The 27,998-nt window shown below is 41.4% G+C and overlaps 1 long non-coding RNA gene across 3 annotated transcripts; it reads right to left on the bottom strand.

The window, feature by feature from the left end:
• Positions 1–27,730, bottom strand: LOC126639436 (uncharacterized). Of its 3 annotated transcripts, none has more exons than XR_007628792.1 (11): positions 27,627–27,730; positions 26,931–27,017; positions 22,974–23,077; positions 19,677–19,761; positions 18,596–18,749; positions 14,982–15,143; positions 14,026–14,208; positions 10,029–10,191; positions 4,497–4,626; positions 3,676–3,860; positions 1–706 (listed from the first exon to the last, which is right to left on the bottom strand). It is a non-coding gene; the product is annotated as an uncharacterized LOC126639436 (long non-coding RNA). The 3 variants fall into 3 exon arrangements; XR_007628791.1 differs by having other exon boundaries at positions 1–682; XR_007628793.1 differs by lacking the exons at positions 26,931–27,017; positions 27,627–27,730 and adding an exon at positions 24,109–24,175 and having other exon boundaries at positions 1–682; positions 22,974–23,084.
• Positions 27,731–27,998: the final 268 nt, after the last annotated feature.

The following is a 27,998-nucleotide window of genomic DNA, read 5'->3' as shown; positions in this document are numbered from 1 at the left end:
CAGCCCTGAGGCAAATTCCATTAAGTTCCCAGACTTCTGATGTCCAGCAACAACCCCATAAATCTGCAAGGCTCTGAGAGCTCATGGTATCCCTTTAAAGTTCCTCTAGCCCCGAGGCAGCTCTTTCCATCCCAAAGACAAGTGGGAGCAGGCTGTGGGAGGGACAGAGGAACAATTCACTGCTCCAGGACAGCAGAGCCAGGCACTGGAGATGGGAGCAGGCAGCAAAGAGCAGCTGTACCCGCCCCATGGAGTCTGCAGGCGCTCCAGGCATCCCTGTCCCGGCAAGCAGAGATTTAATCTGCGATCCAAACACAGAACAGACCATCTGATTCTCATTTTGGCATCGAGGGGCTTTGCTGCTCCCTCCCTGTGTGCGAGACAGGGGGAGCTTCCTCCCCCTCCAAGCTGTAAGCGGGATAATGAGTGCAGCGGGAAAGGATGCAATTCCATCCCAAATGCCACAGCGATCGGGAACATGGATCTGAACTTACCATTTGACGCTGCTGCGGTTCGGCAAAGCACCGAGAAGAGAAGAAAGCCCCAAATGCCGTGTGTGATTAACCCCAGCCCAGCACAGCGGGTGAAGGATTTCTCTGCCTCTCCCCAGGGCACTGAACTCACTCAGGGAACACCGGCGCTTTCGGGCTTTTATGGTTGAGGATGTTGCGAGAGATGAGAGCTGAACACAAGGAAGCAGAAGATCCTAAAATAAAGTGATCAGCCTTACCTGGCAAAATCAGCCTCCTTTCAGCTGTTTGAGCACAGAGGCATTGAAGTCACCCAAGAAACTATTTCTGACTGCAGCTGAATGAGTGCAAACTGCTCCCCGAGATTTTGGGTATTTCCTGTCAAATTAAAACTGAAGCTTGAAAGCTGAAAACATGAGAATAAAAAAATTAATCTTGCTGCCTGTGGCTTCACCTCGAGGGTCAGTTAAATGCTCTTGTTGAAAACAATAGTCGATGAAAATTGAACATTTAGATGTAACCAAAGAGGAAGACGTGGAGATTATAAAGGAAATGCTGTCTGGATTTTCTTCACGAGGTTTAACAGCCTCGATCACTAAAACAATGGCATCATTGCACTGATGCCAAAGCAACATGGAGATTTACAGTATATTCACATTAAGAAATTCATTGGATCACTGGATTTGCTTTACAAAGTTAAGAGTTTCCAGTTACTGCTGCTGTAGGAACGCTTTGAGTAACATATAAAAATTATGCAAAAAGTTTTATGTACAAATACATATTATGTATGCTATATATAATATACAAAATAATACATAATATATAAGGCGGTATATATATTATATATACACACACAAAGATTTAGATTGCATTTAATGATGATGGAAAGCAGGAAAAGACACTCCATTGTCTTACTGGAGAAGTAATCTGCTTTCATTCTGGTATAGGTATTTTATCTGCATTCAGTCTTAGTGCTAGACTTGGACTAGCCAGCATTACATTTCATAAATAATAAGACATTAAATTTCATAAATAATAAGACATAAGCAATCAGACAATGTGAGACACTGGATTATTAGATCAATTAACATTATATTATATATATACTATATGTGTGACAGAAGGTGTACAAATGTGTAAGTTTCTCAGTCCCAGGAGGTTTTTTCCTATCACTGGTAGGAAGTAATGCCAACATGAGGAGAAAGTACCACCAATTCCACCAGACTTCCAGGCAGCAGCAATAAATCCAGTGCAGCACAAAAATATTCCACCAGTGGTGCAGGCAAATGTAGGGAACACCAAAAAATTCTGCCAACAACTCCAACGTGTCAACATCAACGTCCTGACACAGATGACAAACACGTCTGCACAGACACAGATATTTCATTTTGTGCCATGCACTTGGCCAATAACCAAACTTGGAAAAACAAAACAAACCAAACCCAAACAAATAGAGCTGCTATTTTTTCTGCAAGAGGAGGTTTAAAAGGAGGTAGAGGAGGAGGAGGAGACAGGTTCTTCAGGATGGAAAGCCAGGACTCCCCAAGGAGAAAAAGGCAGGTCAGCCCTAACCTTCAGTGCCTTTTCAGGCCATGAAATAAAGCAGCAGTTCATGTCACTTCAGAGGAAGCAAATGCCATAATATAACATCCCAGACACACTGCTGGGCTGACACACAGAAAATAAATCCATCAACAGGTGAGGTTTGTTTGACACTGAGCCTGGGGAACTGTGTCTGATGGCTCTGGCCCAACCAGCTGATGGAAATTTTATGAACTTGGACAGCACAGGTTTTGACTTTGTGAGTGAAGCTGTGCAACAGAAAGAGTTTCATTTGATTCCATTCATTGGAGTATTGATTTTCAGGGCTGATGATTTATTAAAGTAACATTTGGTACAGTTGGATCTCACAGTAATGATGATGCTGTCACTGACACTGAAAATAAATCACTGGAAATCTTTAAAAGAATGTGAGTCCTTAGCTAACAGATTGGGTGTCCTGGATTTGCAGAAGCTTGGGAAATCCTGCTAAGTGAGACAGTGGCCTCTTTTTTTTTTTTTTTTTTTTCCCCTGTGGAAGTGTTCTCCGTTTTGACAACACTGGACAAAGGACAAGTTTATTTAAACACACCAGGGAGTTTATAGCCCCATTTGTTACCTAAATAGTCAACTGAATATACAAAGTGTGCATCACATATCTAATTTAAATTCTTCACTACAAAACAAATCCTATAAGAAAATTAGGCTGAGAGCCAGTAAACTGAACAACTAACCACTGGGCCAAGGGCTTACCTGTCTTGTGTGGAATGCTCACAATTTTAACCATAAAAAACCATGAGCCACTCGGCAAGGATGGACAAGTGAACCTAAACTGACCATGTTTGAAATTGTCTGCATGATCTGCACGCTTCTCAATAACATTTTTTGGCTGAAAAATAGACTGAATACCTCAGTGTGCTAGATGGACTCAGCAGATTCTGACATTTCCTCTGTGGAGGTAAAAAATCACTTGGAATACACAAAACCAGATGGAAATGACCAAAAAACCCAGATATTCTCTCTGTAGAGTTAACTCCAGTCACAAAAAGAACGATGGAAAGAGACTTGCAAGAATCAAACCAGTCCTACATTAACTATGTAAGGGACCCATAAACAAGAATATTTCCCCACACAAATGGAGCCCTTTAATGCAGTTCCCACTGAACAGCCCCTCACAATTAGCACAGTGCTTTGTATGCACTAAAGGACTACATTTAATGGCTTGGCTGGACATGGAGATAAAATTGTCCCTTGGTGCAGTCCCTGGCTGTGCTGCACCTTCCAATCAGCCCAAATCAAGCGAGTCAGCCCAAATCCCTCAGCACTGCTGCAGTGGCTGGGCAAGAGCCCTGAGCTCAGTGTGCTGTAGAGACCTGCATTCAGCTGCCTCTCGACAGAAACTTATCCTAAGAGAAACTGATCCTCCCACTGGATTCATTTCTACCGAATTCCAGTCAATTCAGCAGTTTAGGAAAGCTCTGGGCACACAAGAGACGGTTTCATGTCCCTGCATTATCATTGCCCGATAACCCCCTGTGTGCCTGCCTGGCAGGTGCCTCCCAAACATCCACCACTGAAGTGCCTGCAGCTTCCCAGACCTGCAGGATTTTCCCTCAGCAGCCCTTCTGCCCTGTTTTATCTGCTGGCAGTGATTTCCAGCACTCACCTTTTTAATGAAGGCTGCCCTCAGGAGCAGGCAGCTCTTCCAGTGGGGAAATGAGCGTGGCCAAGATGGTCAGGACTCTGCAAAGCAAGAAAGCTGCTCGTGGGGCTGCTGCTGTGTCACTGCTCTGTGATCACATTTAGGCTGCCTGAGATGTGATCTCCAATGAATGCAGACCATCCTCTGTGCTAAACGAGGAGACACCAAATGTTCAGCAGCCTGCACTTTATGAAAATACATTTCTACAAGCTAAATTACAGGAAGTTAAGAACTTCACAGGGGGATCATGACTTCTCTTTTTGCTAAGGCCAACTACTTTATTTTGCTTCCTGACAAACTTTATTTTCAAACATTTATCTTTTTTTTAGTGTGGGAGAATAACCTTGGCAAGCAGAACATAATAGAAGCCATTTTCCCTATTGACATTGTAGCCCAAGTGGGAGTGAATAAAAATCTCTCAACAATTCTGTCTGTGATTAAGCAAACCTGTAAATGAACTACAAAACTGAGAACTAATTTGTCACATTTAGCCACAGCCTCGACAAGGGGTGTAAAGAACCCTCTTCCCTGAAGGACCCGAATTTCCCTGCTGCACTGCTCTGGAGCTGCAGCCAAGAGGTGATCAATGAGCTAAAGCTCATTAAAAGATTCACCACAGTGTCTCAACACCAGGGTTAGAGCAGTGAGTGCAAAACAGAGGAGGGGAAGAGCAGCCCAAGTTTCCCCATTTCTTTCTGGGGTTATTCAGGATGGGTCCCCTCTCTCAGACTGCCACAAACCCCTTGCTTTCCCAGCAAATAGATGGGAAAATGAAGATGACATACCTCCATCTGCAGAAAACCCACTGAGTCAGAGGCCATTTGATGTTTGGGAATCTGAAGGTTTCCAAGGCTGGATCTGTAAACGTGCTTCTTTTTAACTTCTGTAAAATGGAGTCATCTTGGGGCCAAAAATCTGTGAATGTAACATATTAGGTTCTCAATAAACTCACGGCAAAAACACCAGGTTGACTTAAAATAAAAAAAAAAAAAGAAGGAAGAACTAGCAGAGATAGCAGATGTGTAAACTGAGATGTCTCACTCTGAGAACCTCATTTCCTTGCCTCTGCAAATGGGTGCACAGAAAAAGCACTACACTGACGATTCCTAAAGGCTGATAACTCATGTTGGTGGGATCAGCAGAGCTCTGGAGCAGAGAAGCAGACAGAGAGGAAGCAATCTCAGTTTTCTCACCATTTTTCCATTATCTATTTAGGGATTTTTCTGCCACTGGTTTTTAGATATAGCCAGTTTATATCTATCTTCAGTGGCCTGTGACTGGTTTTGCCAGACAAAATATCAGTATCTGATCATTCCTGAAGATTTAAAAAATGGCATAATTGAAAACCTGCTTGAGCTTTGACTGCTGAAGCTGAGTGGCACTCAGTCACACGTGTGGCCACAGCAAATTCAGAGAAGTGCAATTTACTCCTGTCTTATTTCAGATATGCAACCGTGTCATATCTAATCCATCTCTTTCACATCTGTCTGCTCTGACAGAGCTGACTCTCTGAGCTCCTTTGTCAGCAGCACAGGAATGTCAGGGAGGCACTTTCTGCTGGCAGGGACAGAGCTGTCAATCTGAGGGCAGTCTGTTCCCAGGAGAGAGTTCAGAGGCACGGGGGGTTGGTCCCACTCATTGTTTGGAGCCCCTTGCACATGGGGGGCTGGATAAAGATCTCTCCGAGGGTTCAGATCGGGCTGCACGTGGGTGACTGCTCTCAGGAGTGTTAATCCACTGCTTTTCCCCACGGGTTTGTCACATCCATGCTCGATGCCTCTCTGGATAGCGAGCTGTAATCTTCCCTGCTGTTTCAAATGGGGCCATTCACTTGAAGTTAGGGAAGTTCTCTCTTACCTGACCGATATTTAAACCTCTACGACCCCAAACCTGACACCTCTTCTACATCAAATGGGTTTGTCTTGGTCGGGGCTTCACTGAAACTCCTGTTAGACTGAAGGGTGAGCTGTGAACAGTCCCAGGAAGAGCTGGGAGAGATCATTTGCTCCCTTAACACGGGCATCGTTGCCATCGTCAGAAATTACCCTGGGAGAACAAGAGCCAGGCAGAAGGACGTAAACAGATTAAAAGCAGAAGCGATTATTTTAGTAATTAAGCATTTCTTAACTGAAATGACATTAAATGCAAAAGCAGCATGAAAGGTCAGGAGAGATTTTTCAAAGGATGCTGCAGAGGAAGAGAAGGAGGGGGGAAAAGCAATTAAATACAAAGATGGCAAGTTATGATGCATGGAAGATTATTCCAAACAAGTGGCTGCCAGCAACAAACTGCATTGTTTTGAATGTTTAATTAATAAAATAATCTTTTTCATCAACCACTGCCACTGGGGAAGAGAGATTGGAAAAAGCATCCAGAAAACAAAACAGACACGTTTCTTACTCACGTGCATTTACATAAATGTAGAAATCTGAAAAGAAAATGAATTTGTTGTCTCCCAAAATGAGAGTTCACAATGAACATGTGGTTATTACTAATGCTGCATGTGCAGGTCAAGTTTCCTAAATAACATCAGCACACAGGGGTGGAGCCATTACAGACAAGAGGCTCTCCAAGTTACATGAGAGCAGTGCTTTTTCCAGAACTTGTGCAAATTATCCATACTCAGATTTTTAAAGGGATGTGCCCTGATCTGAAGATGCATTTATCCCAAGATCTCACGTCCCTTCTGCAAGTTACAAATTCACAGACATTTTCAAAAGCCAGCAAAATTTGCCAACGCAATTGTCTGGGTGGGCTACAGGATGCACATTTTCCTTTATTTGTTGTGCATAAAACTCAGAGGTAGAAAAGGAAACAGAGAGAAATTGCACCCTTAAAATGAAGAAACAAACAAACAAACAAACACTGAAAAGAAATTCCCCCAGAACTTTAAAATGCCAAGTCTTGAGCAACCCCAAACAGGTCATAACGACTTCATGGGAACAACACCCTCTTTTGTCCCTCTCTCTGCCTTCAGCTCCAGGAAACAACAGGAGAGAGCAGAGCCCGGAGTGCAGTGGTAAAAAGGAGGCCACAAAGGAGAGCCTGGCAAGTAAACAAAGATTCCAAAGAAAGGGAAAATATAGATTATACAGCATAAATACAGAAACCTGCTGTGCTCATGCCCAGAAGCTTAACCCAATTCTCCAGCTATCCCACTGAAAGGCACAGGAATTAATAACCATCAGCAAAACACAGACTCTTATTTGCATTTCTATTTCTCCCAGTAACCACATAAACTCTTTTCTACCAAAACCACAACGTGATTTGTGCAAAGCTAACGTAGTGTAATGCTTCCAATATGGAATGGATTAAGCATTGGGAAAGGATATTGACTTTCTTTCTAAGGAAATCTGAACAGAAACCTTGTTTAGGTTAACAAATAAATCAGGTTTTCCACTCTGATGAAAGGGGAATTGCTATAGTTGCAATTCTTTCAACCAAGAAGGTCTCCTTGGCACTAAAACCACCTTGTGCTTTGACTTAACAGTTTGAGGTGCAAGAGTAATCTGAGGGCAAGTGCTGGTCTTGGGGAAACTCCACGTCCTAAGTGCAGAACAGTGCTCTTGTTTAGGATTTTTGTTCTCAATAAAATGCCCTGTTTGGTTGCACCCCAGTGGCATTTGAGCTCTGCCACAGGCTCAGCGTGCAAGGAAGGGAAGAGAAGTCCAAAAGCACCGTGCAAGGAATTTTTATTTCAGAACTAATTTCTACTGACAGAACTTAAATGTTTATCTGACATTTACTTTTTCTTGAAGGCACCATCACCGAATTTGGGCATCCCCACAGCCCTCTGACTCTTTGACTGCTCATGATATAGATACTGTTTAAATGTTCTGCATTTCCAGCTATCTGATAAAATTGTATTGTTGAAAACAAAAAGTCAAGAGAACTTCCTTTTATAACCCAAAGAACACTGTAGAAAGGGAGGAATGACATAGATATCTAAGCACTAAAACAAAACCAAATTAAAGATGCTAGGGCATATCAGATGAGAAAGGGTAAAAGAGAGAACCAAAATGAACAGTCACAGTAGTTAATACAGAAATCACACTGCAGTCTGTTCAAGTTATGCTTAAAATCTGGATAATGGAGCAACACTACAAGGCACTTCATATTGCAATAGTGAGATGTTCTTAAAAAGAGATCAAAACTTCATTAAACAAGTATATCCAACGCTGGACATAACATTTTTAAATGGATAAAATAAAGTCAAACAATAGCTTGACTTCTAAAGTGCTGTTATTATCCTTATTTACATTTTTACTTGTGTTTGAAAAACACTGGTAAATGCAAAAAATGCACAGTACCTCCCCTTACTGAGTTCACCTCTGAAACACGGGCTAGCTTGTTACTGGGAATTTCTTGTGAATCAAATGCATTTCAGCCCCTGAACAACACTGCTGAAATCTGGGGATACAACCTTAGTGGGGATATCTTCTCCTCAGGAATGAGATGCAAAGGGAGAGTGTCAAACAAGGGGAGGGAATAGGACCTGCTCTTAACCACTTGCTTTGTGGGGCTTTCTTGAGTGCAATCAATCTGTGAGAGTTTTATCAACACAAAGAGATATTTCCTCTGCTGCAGAAGAGAATTGTTGTAAACTACCAAGGTATGTATATAAATAACTGGGGAGAAAAACAAAACAAAAAAACCCCAAAACAAACCTGAGACAAACACGAGTAAATTGCTAAATAATCTCTCCTGTGGATTGTACTTCAGCTAAATTACTTGTACTGAGCTTAATTCTCCAAATGGCCCCGTTAAACAGATGAGATGTCTGAAAGCCACACAGGAATGTGCATTCTGATTTTGTTTGATTAATGTGCCACAAAACTAATTAATCTTAGGAGAAAACATAAGATTTGTGCTTCATATTACACAGATCACCAGTTTTTAACAAGTAATAAACACAAAAGAACTTTGAACCTAAAGGGAGCATTCACTATTCATGTGTTCTCTGCTTAATATTCCATTTTAGGGCTGCCTAAATATTGCTGCCCTTTCCCTTAAAACCAAATTTATGGAATAACTTTGAACATTCTAAAATACACAGAGGAGTTGTGTAGACAGACTTGCAAAGTTCTACTCACAGGAAAACATTTAATGTGGTCATTAGTTACTGAACTACAAAATACATGAACACAAAGTTTACTGGGCAATCAACAAAAAATGACAATACACCTAAGGGTCAAAAAAGTAAATTTTCTCTCATTACAATCATTGACATTATTGCATTTTCCAAAGGAGGTCTTTCCAAAGACAAAAGCCATGATCTTTCTTCAAAGGTGCACTGAGCTGACTTGTATTTGAAATACTTAGAGAAATAAAGCAGAGCCAGAAACTGCACCATCAAGGTGTTCCAGCTGCTGATGAGATTTCTAAGCACATCTTTGGCTTGCAGCCAAATGCAGGATGCCACATGACAAAGCTTACAGATAATTTGTCACATTTCTCTCCCAGGGATGTTTGAACTGCCAGTGGAATGGAGACAACAGAGACAGAAACAGCAGATGGGATCAGAGCACTGGTTTACAAATCCAACTGAAAGCTCTTATGGGAGACAAAAGTCAGAAACAACCCCAGTAAAAAAAAAATATATACTGTAATTACAAAATAAGCCCTTAAAATACCCAACGTGCCCAACTCTTTCAGTGGTTAGAGAGGATTTCTTGCCCCGTTCTGTTTTCTCTCTCTAATCTACATCAGCCTTTGGCAAGAAACAAAGGAGCAATTTAATGCCTTAATTATTTTTAAAAATATTAGAGTACAATTTTCTCTCTTTTAGAGCTCTGTATGACTGCAGTAACACACTGCCAAGACTTCTCTTTTGTAAAACACCCCTCTGCAATCACAGAAATCAGTCCCAGTTTATCAGCTGGACTTGTGCACACACAAACTCATTTTCAAGCACAATCTTTGCCTGTTGCAATACCAAAGGACACAGCTGAATATATTAAACCAGGATGTTTCATAAGCCTTTGACAAGTTTCTTTTTAGAATAACATCTGCACTTTTACTGGGGTCACTTGGTTTGTTCAGCCTGGAGGAGACTGTGAGGGGAGACCTGGCTGGAGCCTTTGGACAGATTGAAGAGAAGAATCAGTAAAAGAGATACAAAAAGAGTGGAACACTAGAAAAATAAATGCAAAAAAATCAAAAAGGTAAGGAACAGGTTAGGGACATGAGAGGGGAAAAAAGAAATTAGAATTGGAAGCTAAACTAAAGTTAGCACCTGTCAAACAGCAAAACTTTGGTTTTGTCAGACTCCACAGTTTTTGTTCCACAGAGGGTGACAGGAGAAAAATGGCACCTACCTGAGGTAAATTGCTTGGTTTGGAGAATGCCTTCTGAAAATAACACAGACTTGTGTTGGCTTCGTGCTGCAGCACAGATATTTGTGTGCTTTCTCATGGAAGGCTTCACCTTGGTAAGCCAGGCTCCTGCTGGCCAGAACAGTGTGCAAAAATTCTCACTGCCCTGGGGAAAAAACAGGGAAGAAATTTTTGTGTTGAAGGGACGTGAAAATATTGACCTTGTTTGGAAACTTTCTCAGAAAGGAAGGGAGCATCTGCCAGTAAAAGAGGTGTTATATGCCCAGAAATATTATTAATATTATCTTATTCATTAAAAAGCAAGAAAAGGTATCTGGCAGAAAACCCAACCCAGCTAATTTTGTGCTGGGTGGGAACTGCAGGAACACTTCCCCCTGTGCTGTTCATCCACAGAGGCCTCTGGGTGACTCTGACTCCATAAAATGATCTCAGTGATGACAAAACGATCTCAAAGTTCTGTGTTCAGCTCCTAAAGACAACCCTGCAGAGCTCATGCAGTGATTCATGTAATTCCATTTGGATTTGTGGGCTCACCAAAGGGAGATGTCTTGAAGAAGGTGGCACCTCCTGCTGTGGGGTCTATTTTAAAAACTGCCCCACCAGAACAGACTGATTTTAATGAAGCCCTGAAGAGACTCAAGAGCTGGGATGGAGTAAAAAAGCCACCCCTGAGTGGTGATCCCTGCTGGGCTGGCACAGAAATACTAACCTGGCACATTGCTGCCACCAAACCACTTTTCCCAGCGCTCTCACCCCGTGTTTGGAGCCTCTCAATTCTTCTGAAAAACTCCTGTCCCAGGTTTGAAAACAGGACCCATAGAAGGTGTCCCTAAACAAGCCAATGATGATCACCTAAAGCCAGCAGAGCTGTGGGACTGTGAGTTATCCTGGGAGGATGGAGGCGTGTTCAGTGCAAATCTGCAAGCTGGAAACAGCTGGGCAGAGTTCCAGGCCACTGGAACAGCATCACTGCTCTGCATTTCTCCAGTGATCAGGATGATTGTGGGTCAAAACTTGTTCCACTCACTTCAGGGCAGTGTCTGTGAATTGGCTCTGGGGTTTGTTTCAGGGGCCTGGAGGCAAACTAAATAATTTACTCCACATCCCAGCATCTCTCTCTTTGGTTTTTTGTACCTTTCTCTCTCAGTTTCCACTGGTAATAATATTCTTGCTTCTGGCTAACTGTTGTGTATCACCAAACTCTCATCTCTGTGATGGTCAGAAAATGCAGCCCTTCTCTTTTCCCAAGCTGACCATAAGGCTGACACATTTTTTCCTACCTGTCATTAAAAGCAGGTGTAGAAAAAACCAACCAAACAAAAAAAAGAAGCCCTCTAACTTTGCAATTACATCTTACATGTGCTAAATCAGAGAGCTGGAAATGAGAGAAAATTTCGTGAAGTAAAATCACCCAAAACACAGGCCTATAATTCACCCTCAGAGAATCAAACTCTGCTCTATATAAATCTGGAAAAAAATGTGAAAATATGAAACTTGATTTCCTGTTTTATAGAAATAGTGGAATTCATTCTTACAGTGTTTAGGAGAAGTTTGTGCTTTGCCCACTAGAGCTACAATTGTTGGACCAGTTTTAAACCTGAGCTAGAAACAAACACTGGTTAGGATGTATCTGAAAGAGGTTATCAGGAAGTAATGTAAGAAAAATTATATCAGAGCCAAAAAAAAAGGGCCACATGCAGGAATTGGAGCTACTGTTTTAGAAGAAAATCGCAGATGAAGCTTTTAACTTTGCAAAGGATGGAAAATGAGCAAGGTAGGTATTGTGCATGAGGGGGAAAAAACCAAACCAAACAACAAAAAAGCCCCCAGACAACTGTGCTTGTTGGAAAGGTGAATCCCAGCTACAGATAAGAGAGAGAATTCAGTTCAGCTCATATAAAAAACCTCCAGAAACCAACCTATCAAATGAGCTCTCCACTCCTCATGGGGTTCTGGAATTCTGCTCTCAAATAAGCCAAACAATTCACTTGCAGACAACCCCCTTTCAGAATGACTGGAAAAGAAGAGAAGTTGCTCTCCCTGCCTCGTATCTTCACCCAGCACTGATCTTTAACCTGCACCGAGCTGAACCCAGGAAACCTCCTGCAATCTTCTCTGCAGCAATTGCTGAGGGAATGAAGGGTCAGTGCATCCCAACTTCAAGTGCTGGCAGTTCCCAGCCCTGCCAGAAGATGGATGGGATCGAAGCCACCCCTCCGAAAGGGAACCAAAGCAGTTTCCCAGCAGCTTCCTCTGACCAGAATCATCACTGCAGACAATTGCAGGTCTGCTCCAGGGAAATCAATCCACATTTTCCCAGACTGCCACTGGAGGGACATCAAAGCTGGGGATGCTTTGGCCAGAGCTGTGCTTCAGTCTCCTGTTAGTTAAGTACTAAATACTGATCTCAAGGGATATTGCTGCCCAGAGCAGAACACACAGGCACGAACAGCCCCCAAAATAAAAGGATTTAGGTGTTTGTACAGCAGTTACTGTTTTCTCCTGTGTGTCACCCACCTATTCCCTGATCTCCTGTTCCTGTTCCAGGCTGGGCTATCCTGCTGGATCTGGTAAGGTTATATTCTCACCTGCAGCTGAGAAGATGGATTGTTACACTTCTGTGTCATTTACAGAGATGGAGCAGACACACCAGGTCCAAAGATGATCCCAACACAAATAACATCATACCCATTACATACCCAAATAACATTTTACCCATTACACCAAAAAAAAAAAAAAAACCACCAAAAAAGATCTAATCTTAACAGTAAGCAGGAAATAACATTTGGAATATCCAGTGGACTTGGTTTATGTCCTCATTTTGTCTTTTGGGGGCTATTTTTACCCATGAGGAAAGTGAAGACCAACCAAAGAGCTAAGAAATGAAATAAACAACTGAACTACAATTTCCAAGGGGCAGCCTGAGATCAGATTCGATCAAACAGCAATTACCTTTAAAAAACAAACAACCAAACCAAAACAAAAATCCCTTAAAAATATTTTTAATGCTCACAGTGCCTGAAAAGTCGAATTTTACAGCAGTCATCCTGCATGAGATAAACTGGCAGTGAGAACTCTCTTACTGGGAAAATCCACAGACTAAAAAGCAATCTGTGACCCAAATGTTGTTTTACTGTGCAACACAGACACTCTTCACACCACAGAAAAGGTTAAATGGAAAGGGAAATCAACTTTCTGAGGGTTCCTCCTTCTCCTCAGCAACTCTCCCTTTCTTCTCCCTGCTTTCTACCTTGAAGATTTTGAAAGGTGGAAAAGAGAAGCCCAGAGGAATATTGGAATAGTGCTTTGGTGCAAGGAAGCAGAGTTAAGGAAACATTTGCAAGAAACATAAAGAATAATGGGACTAAAAGATGAGGCTTATTATCTTTTTTTTATAAGACACAGAAATAATTATAAACATATTACATGGATGCACATATTTATATATACACTGCCATAAATCATATGGATTTATAAATAATTTTGTAATTTATAAACAATTTTATAAACAAATTTCTGCCAAAAATTAAGCTGGTGGGGACTTGGGGACTCTGGGCTCTGCTCCACACACAGCAACACCCCAGTAACACCTCTTATTAACCCCATTCTTATATTCTTCCCCTGGCTTCTGTTTTCTACCTGTCAGAAACAGAATCCTGACACAGAAGGACTGTTTTTCTGAGCCAGGATGACCCTTTTGAATACCCAGGAATATAAACTGAATGCTGAGTTAGCAATTGCTAATTGGGGTTTTGAGGGGGTCTTTGGGTTATTTTATTCAGTTTGTTTGGGTTTTTTCTGAAATCCTGCAAAGCTGGAAGTCTGTTTCTCTTCCACTTTCAACCTGAAAGAGGAAATCCAGAAGAGAGCTGATGGAGGTGTGATTCTTTTCAAAAAGCTGTATTTTAAGTGGATAAATATGTTTTAACTCTCAGTGGCTGAAGTTCCACACACTCCATGAGGTATTGCAGCTACTCACATTTGAGTGAGTTGAAACAACCTTGGTCCAGAACTCCTCCTGTTCTCTCCTTTTAGCAGTCCCACAGAATAAAATGTCCATTTGCTGCAGGGGGTTGGGTCTCTCTCTCTCTTCAGCCTCCACAGTAACCTGGAAATAAGTTGGCAGCTCCATTTTCTCAGGTTTCATTTGTTGAGCTGATGACTGTAAGTCAAAACCCAAAGAAGAACTCAAATCCCAGTCCAAAAAAATCACTCCAACCATTGCCCCTTTCAGCACCCCAAAAAATCACTCCAACCATTGCCCCTTTCAGCACCCCAAAAAATCACTCCAACCATTGCCCCTTTCAGCACCCCAAAAAATCACTCCAACCATTGCCCCTTTCAGCCCCGTTCCTGCCAGCACGACTGCAATATTTGCCAAAGGGGAAATATTTGGCCAGCCCTGCATCTCTGCCTCTGAAGCAAACGAGAAATTGGCTTTGCCTCTTAAACACTCTCCAGCAAGACAGAGATGCTTTTTATGGAGCAGAAAACAAAGGCCAGGCACACCAATTTAAGGTGAATTATGTGAAGGGAGGGGGCCAAGGAGACAGTGGCCTCTAATTTACTGGTGTGGAATGGAAGGTGATGGAAGGAACAAGCAGAAGTCCACAAGGGAACATTCATAAATATCTGGTGTCCCTTGTACATCTGCACAGCTGTCACTTTATAATTCTAACAAAGCAACACTTGTTAGGGGGAGAGTGCATCCCTGCACAAATTCAGCAGCAGAACTGCATCATGTTTGTGTAATTTTAGAAAAGGAAATTAAAAACCCAACAAATCCTCACAAATAAACAAACAAAACCTGCCAAAGCCAAACAAAAATGCACAAAAACCCCCAAAACAAATGAAAAACACACAAAAAAAAGAAAGGAAAAAAGAAAAAAAAAGAAAAAGACAAAAACCCCCACCCCAAACCCAAACCACGAGTACCTTTTGAGGGCTTGCCCAGGAGCTCAGTGATGCTGAAGTTGTGTGTCATGCACATGCACTGACAGGGCAATTTCAGCCAATGCTCTGTCTCCCAGGGCTTGTTCACATTCTCTTCCTTGTCCTTGTTGGACTCACTGGAGCAGTCATTTTGTAATTTTCCCCCTGTTTGGAGTTCAGAAGCTGTGCTGAGCCAAACAGCTCCTTACAGAAGCTGCTCTGCCCTGGAATCAAAACATCTCCCAAAAGGCTGCTCTGCCAGAAACATCCAATGAGCTCCATTTGAAATATTCCTTTTCTGCACTCTCAACAAAACAAAGGAAAAAACACCAAGAGAAAGTGGTCAAAGGAGAACCAACTGAGCTCCTGCTGGGTGCACTGCTGGGGGGATCATTATTGACCAGCCCAAAGGCAGCTCCTTTCAGAAACAGGCTGGAATAAAGGTTAGGAATAAATTAATCACTCAGCTGATTAGGCAAATACTGTGGGATATCAGAGTACAGTTGTGGCAGATGTTTAGAAACAGCTCTAAATGAGCATTACCAGACCCACCATCTCAGCCTCTTTTTGGCAGCTCTGCCTGAAAAGAATAAGTACATTCCAAACTCCATTCCCAGTCCCACCTTCCCCAGTGAAATGCACTACTCAAAACATCCCCCCCTGTATTCACTGTGGCTGTTTTGGACAGGAGATGTTTCCTCTCCCACCTCTTTAAATTCTCAAGGTGTTTTTTTCTTAGTCTCTTAAAGTCAGTGCTCGTGGGAATAAAGCTGTTCCAGTGGGTAAGGTTAAAATGATGTGTTTCTTTTAAAATAGGGACTCAAGAGCCTTCCTGCATTCTCAGGGTCATATTTTGAGGGATTCAAAGTCTTACTCTGAGGGAAACACTCGTTTTCTTCTCTATATTTTTTGCTGTTGATGAAAAAAGTGAGATAAAATATCGGTGTCTTTTTTTGGATACAAGAAAGACACAGTAATAGAACCAGGATTGAACAGAAAAGGCTGTTAATGCTGTTAGAACTGAATCAAACAAAACTAGTGAAACATTTTCAGCCTTGTAACACTTTAATTAATATTTAAGATTTGAAATTATGCTGTTCTCTTCTCTGGTTATTAACACTGTTTCCTAAATGTCAATCCAGGTTCAAGATAAGCATAACATTCAGCCAGCTGTCAACTGTTTCTGATCATCTCCTTTTGACTTTTCCTCTTTCTACCAAAGTAGACCAGACCTGTAAAAAGGGAGTTCAATGGAAATGTAGTTTTTGCATTCTGAATGATTTGGTTAATACAACTTTGGCATCAGCCCAGGTTTTTTTACATGTTTATAATGTCCAGGGACCTGGTATGATTTGTATAAAACATCACTTCCCTTGGACTCCAGAAAGAGTCAGATATGAAAACCTTTCAACACTAAACAGCTTGCACATTATTTTGTAACAATAAAGTACTTTCCAGCTGTCATTTTCCTTTTGTTTATATATATATATATATCTACAGGTTTGTGGGGATTACTGTCTCAGACTGAATGCCATCAGCCTGCTTGGCTCTGAGCAGCCTGGAGCTGAGCCAACAACAATTTGTCCAATTGACTGACACTTTGCCCTCTTTCCTCCCCTGCATCAGAACATGGGAAGAAATGTGGAAACAGCCACTTCAATTGGGAGGCAAAGAGGTGACCACAGCAGCCAAAGAGGCCACAGGACAGCTTGAAAATACACCAGAATTCAGCTGCTGCAAGGAAACCCGGGCAAAAAAAGTTTGCCACAAAAGAACCTTTGGAAAATGCAGTGAAGGCTGTTTCTGGTGTTTGTTTTATATCTTGTTAAGGCTTTTAGAGACAGAAGGTTAAAAAAACCAAAATCATCACTCTAGCAAGGTTATTGAGGGCAGTGCAGACAGTGCAACCTTTCTGTGAGATGGAGCTAAACTTTTGAACTCATCCCATGCAGCCAAAGTCAGCATTTCTCAGCTTGTGTTTTTACAATTCACCCAAGCCCTTGGTTTCTCTCTCCTAGAACAAAGTGCACACAGAGGGACACATTCCACTCTCCCCTCCCCTGTGTGCCAACAACAACCACATCCCATTTCCCTTCCCATTTCAAACTCAGGATCACTCCCAGTTTCCTTTACCCAGCCAATTCCATGGGAACAGTGCAATTCCTGGCAGCACAACCTTTCCACCAAGGGCAAAACCAACCCAGCCAAGGTGGCAATTGCACCAAAGAGCATCCCTGAGAGCACTGAATGAACCAACCCTTTTGCTGCAGTTCAACCTCAGTTCCTCTGCTGGTGCTCCAGCTTTCAGACCTGCCAGGGCAGGCAGCACAGCTCAGCCCACCTTCAGAGGGCACAAAAATGACATTTTCTTTTCAAACATCACGCTGTGTCCAGTGCTCCATCAAGAAAGGGGATCAGGTTTCCATCTGGGAGGATGGAGCCCCTCTATCCATCCCCCTTCAGGCAGCAAAGCACAACATCAGAATCCACCTGGAAATCAGAGAATGCTTAAGCTGAAAAAGAAACAGGTTTCACTGCACACCAGTGATCAGAAGCTGGCAGTGCCAACAGTGCTTTACTTATGGGAGGCTCAGAAATCTCCTCTTTAGCAAAGAACTTGGATTTATTGAGTGTACAGTCTCAGTGACAAAATCAGCCTTGTTAACTCTCATGCCCACTTCTCCACGTGCTGATGATGGTCTGGCACAGACAGTGGACTGAGAGCTCATCCTTCACCCAGCAGAAATGCTGCTACAGGCTATCTTCTGATTCTGCCAGCAATACAGGAAATTTCAGTAGCTGTGTTTAAAAGGAGAAAAAAAAAAAAGTCCTAAATTAATCAATTCACAGCAGGGGCATGAAATCTGTTCAGAGCCTGATTTCATCCTTCCATCCCTTTGACCTCTGAGCACAGTTAGCATCCCATCCTGAGCAGCAGCAGGGCCCTGTTCTGCACTGGCTCCATCCCTGGGCAGAGTGGCTGAGGGATTTTCACCTGGGAAACCTGCTGGGTGGGGATCCTTGACAATCCCCTCTGTTTCTGAGGCTTTCAGATGTTTCTATGTGTATAACACCTGTACACAGGCACACACATGTGTACAAACACCATTTGTTTCCCTGTTCCCCTTCTGTTTGATGCTCCAGTTTGCCTGCAGCCATTCCTGTTCAATTTATGTTTATCAGTTCATTTCTCCAGCAGCTGCACTTCCAATGAGATGTTTCTCTTTGGTGCCAAGTAACAGTAGCTGGAGTTATTTGCCCTATGAATCTCAGCAGATTAGTTTTTGTAATTTACATACATATCCAATTTCTACCAATTTCCATTGGCAGTTTTCTCTTTGGACTTTGCTTCATTTCTATTTTTTGAGCTGTAACGTTGTTTCAGACTTACATCTCTCTGTGAACTTTATGATATGTTCTGCATTATTACAGTTATCCAGCAATGCAAAAGTGAGAGAAAACCTTCAACTCTAAACGTTAAAACAGTCTGCAGAAAACCAAGTTAATGTTTCAGGAAATAAATGTGTTTGGTGCAGGGCACAGCTCAGCTGCCCCCAGAGTCTCTCTCCCTGTCACAGGAGAGGGGAGGCTGAGAAAAAGTTATTAAAAAGCCTTACCTTTGAGTCAGGAGGGGCAGAAAGGACTCCCTTGCTTTCCAAACTCCTGCTCAGAGAAGGGTGCAGCTGAATCCCAGCTCAGCCTCGGGCTGTGTCACTCAGTTTAAATTTAAAGGAATTACAGAGCTGTGTCCAAATCAGGAGATCAATGGCACTAAGAAAGACAAAAAGCTGTTATTGTTATTTGCTGCAAATTCTGGATTAGGTTTTGATTCCAACTCCTTTCTTTTCGATATTCAAGAAAGTATAATCTGTGTGAAAATGAATGGAAAATGAATTACTGCCTTATAGCAAGTGGAGCAGGAGCACAGATCTGGTTGTCCAGGAATTTGATTTGTGCTGCACATTAAATGCAGTCCAGTGGACATTTTATAGACCTTTTCATGTTTAAATAGGCAGTATCTCCAACTTCAGCCTAAGTTGCATGAAAGCTGCCAGCTGTGATCCTGCAAGGCCTCCTCTTGCTAAATTACTTCCATTTTAATTGGTGGGGAGGGGATGGACCCCCAAATCCCCTCTGACAGGCTGATATTACAGTAAAAGATCTGATGGGATAAAACTCTCAGAAAGGCCCGTGAAACACAAGCAAGTCAAACCAAAGTGTTCCCTGGGGAATCTGGGACCAAACTCCTCCAAACAGCACCTCAGATTTGCAGACATTAATAAGGCAAAGAAAATAATAAAGAAAGGAAACGAACAGAAAGTATCATTTCAAACGTAGTTCCCATCAATATTTTTCAACCTAGTGTAAAAACATTCTGAAACCTGGCCTTTAATTCAAGGTAAACATTAAAAAATAAAAATAAAAAATATTTAAGCATGAATCATGTTTCTTCAGAAATTTCCCTTCAGTTTCATTCAGAATTCCATCCAAAATCCCATCCTTTTACAATCCTGACCTGCTATTCTAGACAGGTGAGTTCAGAAACTTTAGAGAGACAGAACTGTGCGAGTTCTCCTACAACTCTTAGTCGTGAGAAAAGGGAAATACAGCTGGAAGGACATCTGCTTAACAAGCAAATGACAAAGCAGAGAATAAAGATGAGTTATTCTCTCTCCTCGTGTTTCAGTTGTTCTTTACCTGTCTCAGCAGGAACTCAGATTCTCATTCACTGCAATCTCTGAGACACAAACACTTCCCACGTTCCTCTCCTGTTTGTGAGACCCTGAGAAGAAAGACACGGCAATAAATTCCAGGAAATCTTTTGATCTCTGCAGCTGAAACATAAAGGGGCACCTCAGTGAAAGTGCTCCTGTAGGGCAAATAGAACTGAGGTTCTGTCCCAGGAATAAACCCCAAAGCAACACTACATGGAACAAACAGGATAGAGCTCAGGAGCTTTGACATTCAGAAAGGAGGGATACTCTGCCCTGTGCTGGAGGATTTCCTCTTGGTAGAAGACAAGATAGCTGCTATCACTGCAATAAAAAAATAAAAATAAATTAAAAAACCCACCAAACAACAACTAACAATAAAGTATCTTTTACCTAAACATCATCACACAAGTAAATTCTTACTTCTTCTCTTCAAAACCCCTCCCACTCATGCATGTTTCTGTTTATAATATAGAAAGTTCACACAGCAGGAAGAAAAAATAAATATTATGTATAAAAACAAACAGCAGTACTAGAAAACATCCTAAAGCTTCACTCCCTGCTCTCCAGCACACAGACACTGTGGTAACTTCTCAGATACCCTCCTTCCCCAAAAATACTGCATGCAGGACTAGAGTTTCTGAAAGAAAATCTCTAATGGAGATTCCTAAAAACCTTTTTCTTTACAATGACACTGTCTCTCTCTCCCACCTTTTCTTAGCTGATAACTTGCAAACCTGGATCTTTTATATTAATTTCACTCCTTTCTGACTTTTTTTGATGCAAAATCAGGTACTGTTGTGCTTGAGCTGCAGAAACAAACGAGATTCATTCACTTCATTTGGGCAACAGTGATTTTATTTCTTGAGTTGCTACATCCAAACTCAGCAGCCTGTGTTTTTAGGCAATCCATACACCCAGAAATGGTAATTGTGCATCTAGCTTCTCTTTTCCTGTGTCAGCCCTCAACCTAAATCTGTATTCCAAGGGTCAGTCACCACATTTTTGTTGCAGCATCAGCACTGTTGAATATTTGCCCAAGTGTTTGTTTCTTTTTCTCTTCTTACTCTTCTGCCTTGTTCTAAGCAAACAAGCCTTAGGATCAATAAAATCTCCATTTCACTTCATCAGGAGCTCATTCCTTGTTTTCAAAGGCTCTTTGGGAATAAGAGGTTTTAGAGAAAAAAAAGAACAACCCAAAGTGTACATCGTTCTAAGGGAGAAATTAACTTGTTTTGCTACAGGACACATTTTCAAATAAAACACTTGTGAAAAATCACACTCTAAAGCAAATTAAAACATTGAACCACCAACCAAAAACCTCATCAGCTCTGAGCACCTTGAAATTCAGAATAGCAGCACAGTATTTTTCTATTACAAAAACCAAACCAAACCAAACCAAACAAATTCCTGAAGCCTCCTGATTTCTTTTAATTTTAAAATGGTGTGTGGACACATATTTACATTTTAAACATAAATATTTAATGCATCTGTAGGCTGGCCAGTACTTTCTAATTTCACTCTCTGTTAGTGACACTACAGGGTCCCACAATGAAAATCCTTCTGCACCAAGAGAAGAGAAAGGCCATTAAAAGAACAATCTTCTTCCCTGGTGATGGGAGATGGGCCCGTCACACAGAGCTCCCAACCAGACAAAACAATGCCTCAAAGGGCCAATTCTTTTCTTACTCCAAATTACACTGATATATTCACATCCCATCCTTGCATTGGGGAAACTCAGGCTGTTTGAACAAATATTTAATCAAACCTCGTGTGGCACAGCAGGGAAAATATTTTTAATGATACCCTGTGGTCAAAATCAAAATTTCCTGACAGTTTCCTCCCAGCAGTGCCCAAGTTTAATCCTGGGTTTTCATAGGGATAGAAGAGTTAAGTTTAGCAGCACTTGGACAAACCTGACCTGTTTCAGTCCCATCTCACAGGATCTACAAGAAGCAGAGAGATGTCCTTAACATAACCTGTATTCAAAGGTTTAAAAATGCAGCTTATTAAGGGGCCAAGACTTCATCTATGTCAAAATATGGATAAGTTTAACATTAGAAGCTGAAGATAATTGCTTACAAGTTTCATGGATGTGTCTGTTTTGCCAAATTAGTCAGTATTTAGAGATTTCAGGCCTTTGGTTAGAGAATTTGAGCTTTTCCTGCAGGACAAGCCAGGTGTGGGAATCTTTAGTCACAAACTGCAATGAATAAGGAGATTTTCAGTGTGGCCCCTCCCTTTTACAACTGGAGACTTTATATCTTAGAATAGAATAAGTGTCACTGTTTGATTTACAGACTGAGATAAACCAGCACATCTTCAACATCTCCCTTAGGGATTTTAACATCCAGAGGAGGAGAGCTGGGAATTGATAACCACTCCTTGGTATAAAATGAAGATACATCCTGATGGAAGGGAAATCAAGACTTTGATGTGACCAAATCATCTCAGTAAAAAACTGTTCAGGACGTACCAAACACTAACAGGGTGCAGTCCTAATTGCTCCTTCAGCAATTTTGTTGGAACATGAAAAGGAACACGATGCTGATCAGGTAATAATTAGTAAAGACATCCTCTCATGGCCCAGTCTGTTACTAAAAATTGTAATAGTTTATTTTACCCAAGTTCAAATGGCTGCTTTATTTTCAGCTGCCAGTGAGCACACAGTTTAGAAGTGTCTCTACTAAAGTGATTTGACATCACACATAATGTCTCTGAGAGTTTCTCTGACACAGATGCATTCATCAAATTATAGCAGCCTTTGGATGTTTATTTTATTAAGAAGTGGGAGAAAAACTTCACCTTTGAACATGACTAATGCCACTAAAAGCAAAAATGGACAAGGACTGATGGCTCAATAAGAGAGATTCTTCTCCTGCTTCATTCCCATCATCTGCACTGCGACAGCACAAACAAATACTGACCTGTCCAGGAAAAGACATGAGTGGTGACTGTCAAAAAAACAAAGGCAAATGAAAAAGATAAAATTTTAATTTAATCCTTTGGGGGTTTGGTGGTCTTTTGGTTGGTTTTTCTTGTTTGTTTGTCTGTGGTTTGGGTTTGGTTTTTATAACTATCCCAAAGAAATTATATTATAGAACACCAGTCTAGAAGGGGACCTCAAGCATCACCTTGTCCATCCTTTCCTGTTCCAAAAAAGATGGCCCAGCCCCTGTCCAGCTGAACCTTAAAAGTGTCCAAGAGTGGGATACAGTCAGATTATTCCAATTGGTGTTGGTTTGCACTGTGCAAAGTGTTCCTCCTGTAATTGGAATCTCACCAGCAGTAACTTGTCCACATCCTCCTCGTGTTTCCCCTGGGGCTCCCTGTAAAAAGGCATCTCCTCCTTCCTTGGAGCCACCCCTCAAATCCTGCAACTTGTCCCTTATTCCTGAAAGGAAGAACAAAAGAGAGCAAAGTTTTAGCAGTCAGCTCTGTCTCTGCCTATTAATTCCCTTTCTATTAAAAGCCAGGCAGCATGACTGAACCAGAACAACGTTGTCAATTTACACAGCTGGAATTTTCAGGCTTTTCAGGCATTATTGCTGTTGTTCACAATTAGCCAAATTAATCCCAATTTTAGGGAGCTTTTTTAAGAGCAGCCAGGAGCACTTGATTTATCTGTTGCTCACTCTCCCATTTATTGACCTCGTTGTCACACTCTTCTGCAGTTTACTGGCACTCAACAAATCCCATGTGAAACCCAGCCTGGGAAGGCTCTCTCTGACAAGGGATAAAGCCCCGTTCTTTTCATGTTGCACTAAAAGATGGGGTTATGGTCAGAATTAATTGAGGGAGACACAGGGACACCCAAAAAAAAATAATCATGTAAGAAAAAAAAAAAGAGAAAGAGAGTTAATGGGAGAATTAGTGAACAGGAAAGAAGGAGAGGCTGAAGGGAAGCAATCAATTCCCATTTAGAAGGCAGGGAGTCCAGCAAACTAATTAGCATTAAAGCCAGATCAATTTTCCTCCACAAAGCATTCTGTGAGATTGTTCCATGGCAGTGTGCTAATTAAAACTGATTGGCCCAATGAGAGCAGCATTAATAACACGGCAGGCACTGCAGCAGCACCGCTCGGCCCGTGATGAGCTTTGCAGATGAAGAGAGGTGAGACACCTCCCACAGCCCTTTGCTAAGGGAACAGTTTGTTCTGCAGCAAGCTCTGGGATCACACCTCGGGGAACAGGAACAAAAATGGCAAATCAGGCGCTCTAAAGGGGGAGACAAATCGAGAACTGCAAAAACCACAGCGCGTTGGAGGAGCAATCGGTGAGAAACAATTCCAGAGCGTGAGCCGGATTGTCCCACACCCCTGAACCCTGGGAAATAATTTAATGATAATTTAAGCTGCACCCAGGCTTTGCCATCAAATACAAGTGCAAGGTAGCAGAGGGAAAAAACCCACCCAAACGTGCAGAGCTCATCAAATTCCAGAGCTGGGAGTCTGCAAACACGGCTCAGTCTGCAGGGCTTGCAGCTGCCCTCAAGGATGGAGGGGATAACCAGGATTTCACAAGGATGGCCACGGGACATTGTCCAGACTGAAGTTCTGATGAGATCTTTGCTTTATAAGAATTTTTTCTGAACATGAAGAAATCAGGAAAACATAATTCTTTAGGAGAAAACCATGTAGAGTGTGCAATCCTGATTTTATCATTGAGGAAATGAGTGAAATTATATTAAAAGTGTGTTTCTAGCCTGGGTGTGAGCAATAAGTAATGGATGAGTGAAGAACCTCCTGTGACTGTTTGACAGAGGACAAGTCATCAAATAAATGTATAAACAAAATGTCATTAAAGTATGTAAAAGGAAGCCAAACCATTATTAAACAAGTTCAAAATTAAGACCTATTCAGAACTAAGCAGAATATTCTCCAGTGGCATTTTGGAGCAGTGTTGCTTCTGTTTGCCATTTACATTTTAACTGCTGTGATTTCATCATAAAAGTGAGAAAGTTACATGTGCTGAAAAATCAGGGTGAAGAGCCTGGATATTTAGGGATTAAAAATAAAGCTGCTACAGATCAAGGTAATGTAAATTTTACATTAGTGAGGGAGATAGGTATTGCAAGTAGATAGGTAGTTAGACTACATATATATACACACACATAAATATATATATATATATAAATATTTATATATAAATATATATATATAAAATAGGTACTCCATGCATGCTATCTCCCAAGGAAATGCACTTCCAAAATTACTCTGGCTATATTGGAATTTTTCACCCCCATGGGCAGATTCTCACAAGTAAAGCAATGCAATTTCAAGATAACTCCTGCAAAATAATGTTACTAATGCATCAGAATTCAGGCAGGGATTTATTCCAGGCATTTATTGTGATGAGGGCCAACAGAATTCCCCTGCAGAGTAATAAATGACAATACTTGTGGTTATAATTTCAGTGGTTTGTCTGTCATATATCAATATGTACTTATTGCTTTTACATAAATTTCGTATATTGCCATTTCCTAAATCTAAACACTCACCTGAAGCAAAGTGCAGTAGTGCCAAAACAAAGACACAAAGAAATTAATTTTAAGCTTCACAAATCAAATTAAAATTATTAAGCTCCACATTAATTGCATAAAAATACACATAAAGAAAAGCATTTATGCAATGGAGAAGATGAATCTGCCACTGAATTAGAGCCTGAAACCCACAATGAGTCTGTGAGGAGAGCAGGACAAATAATGGACCTTTGCCATTCTCTGCATCACTTTATGAACGTAAATCCTCGGTTTCTGAGGGATTTGGGAACTGTGGCTGAAATTCCAGCTGTCAGAAGCTTCAGGACCTCTGCTGAACCCCAGATCCACCCCTTATTTAAGCATATTTTCCCTCAAACAAGATCTGCTGGCAGTCCAAGTGTTCAGTCCTGTTTGGAAGCCCATAATATTTGACACAAAGTGATGCGAGGGCTGCAAAGGTTCCAAAAACCAGGCCCTGCCATGAACAGCACAAGAAATACAGGGATATAGTGGGGAATGAAACAAAATCTTCTTTTACTGTGATCTGCCTCAATTTCTTTGCCAGCCCAATCTTTTTCACTCAGAGCAAACCCATCTTATCAGTTCAGGTTTCTTTGTTCTGTGCGTGGTTTCTTTGCTGATGCAGTTTTTTCTGCACATGGATTTTTCATCCATGGATGTCCCTAGAGCTAAATTATCCCTCCAGCTATCAAATAATTCTCCTTTCTTGCTCTTTAATATGTCCATTATCAGCATTCATTCTGCTCCCTTTTCACTTTTGCCACTCCTTAAGCAACAAACCAGTACTTAGGAGTTTGGTTTTTTTCCTTTTGAAGATTTGTCAGTCTGCAAAGTCTCTTCCTAGAGATTAGAAAAATCAGCTTTCTCACAGGTTGCATCCAGATCCTTTCTCCTGACATTCTCCTCTGAGGGGAATCATGCTTTAATGGGACTGACTGGGAAGAACTTTCACTCACCCTCCTGGTTATGCCTAAAAGTATTCACCAACTCCACATATGCCAGGCACTGATTGATTAAATTACATCAAAATGTTAACAAAAATCCATCAATTGTAAAGTACACGTGAAACCAACCTGATTTTCAACCATCTCTTCCCATCCTGAACATCAGCTCACCTTTATTTGTGTGGCTGAGTATGGGTTTGGGGGCTACATTTATGGGTAAGTTTCAAAACTGTAGCTCAACTATCACAGAAAATTCCAGTGCTAATATTGACTCCAGCTGGACTGTGGCAGTGCCAGATGGGCATGTTCTGGGGAAGAGCACAAGAATTTCAACACTTAAGCCTTCTTCTTCAACAGAACCCTGAAGTGCATTAAAACACCACAGGAAGGGCATCAATAAAACAGAGGTGCATCAAGTGCATAAAAATCAGAAAGTGCTGAGGGGGCTGAAATTTTAGAAACTGTAATCATGCTTCTGATCTTTTATTAATTTTGTTTGAATACACCACTAATGGATGTTAAATACAGTGGTCCACTTCCTCAGCTGGGGGAAAAAATCTATAAGGTTCTATAGATTTGTATCAGTTGTGGTTCTGCCCCTCTATCCTCATATTTACATTTCTGGTGGTTTATTGGGCCTCAATCTGAAAACCATGATCTTTTAGACTACTTCTGGTGCAAGTCTCACTGCTGAAAACAAAGTCACCCTTTCACAGAATCTCGTTTTGACTGGACTTGTTCAAATGTTCCTACTGATCAAAAGGAAAATTAATATTCCAGGTAAAGTTCCCACATTCCATGATAGGCTGCCTGCAGCTGTAGAGCCTGATATAATCCACTTCTTAGGCCATGGCCTCCCATTTGCTTTTGCTTGGAGACTCTATAAATTAAAAAAAAACAAAAAAACCCAAAAAACCAGTGATTCACAGTATCTGAGACATGAAATTATTGTGAATACACTTTCAGCTAAAATAGTCAGTGCTTTGTTTGCTTTAGGAGACCTTGCTAAGTGAAAGAAGAGGGTGTTTGACAATGGTCTGTCTTAAACATGTAAGAGTTAAAGGAGGAAAAAAGCATTCCAGTATTGTTAGAATAAATGTTTCTGATGGACTTCAGTCTCACTCTCCCTCCCTGCCCAAAAGTGCACTAGAAAGCCTCAATGTGCTTTAATCCACTTGTAAAATAATTGCAAAAGCAATCTGTCCTGCAAGTGGGAAAATTTCAAGCCTGACCATAGGAAAAATGATTCCAGTTATGGAAAACAAATCCTTTTAAGCAAGTTAACTCTACAGTGAAGACACAGCACCCCATGGCTGTCCTAGCACTGCCAAAAACGAGGCTGGTACTGTGTGCCCAAGTGCCTTCATCAAATCCTGTCCTGGGGCTTTAATGATTCTTTCAGAACACAGAAAGAGGAATAAAGAAGCCCCCCCATTATTCATATACTAAAGCATTAGCATAAAGAATTTTGGAAATCACTCCTACTTACAGCAGCAGCAAAGCTCCAGACAAATTTCAGGTCAGCATTTCGAGGGACAATTGTGGGAATTGTGGACACGAAGGAACCAAGGAGAAGATCCTCGTTCAGGGTGACAACAGCACCAGTTGGGAACAGAGCCCTGGCTTCACTCCCATCATTTAATGCACCATGCAGTTGGGAGGGTGTGCACAGTTTCATTCAACACACTGAAAAGAAGGGTTTAAAAAGAGGCATCTAAAAAAAGAGGAAGAATGAACCAGAATAACTTTCAAATGTGTGGCTGATTACACTGCTTGCTTGCCTGGAATCATCCCAGCTGCCCATGGAGTGATTTCACAAAGACTGTTTTGACTGTGAACACTCCATGAATTTGGCAGTCAT

The sequence above is a fragment of the Myiozetetes cayanensis genome, unplaced genomic scaffold, assembly GCF_022539395.1.
Source record: "Myiozetetes cayanensis isolate MyiCay16 unplaced genomic scaffold, myiCay2020 scf197, whole genome shotgun sequence".
NCBI classification, from domain to species: Eukaryota; Metazoa; Chordata; class Aves; order Passeriformes; family Tyrannidae; genus Myiozetetes; species Myiozetetes cayanensis.
The sequence above is the reverse complement of the archived record's forward strand: the minus strand, read 5'-3'. Positions and strand labels throughout refer to the sequence as shown.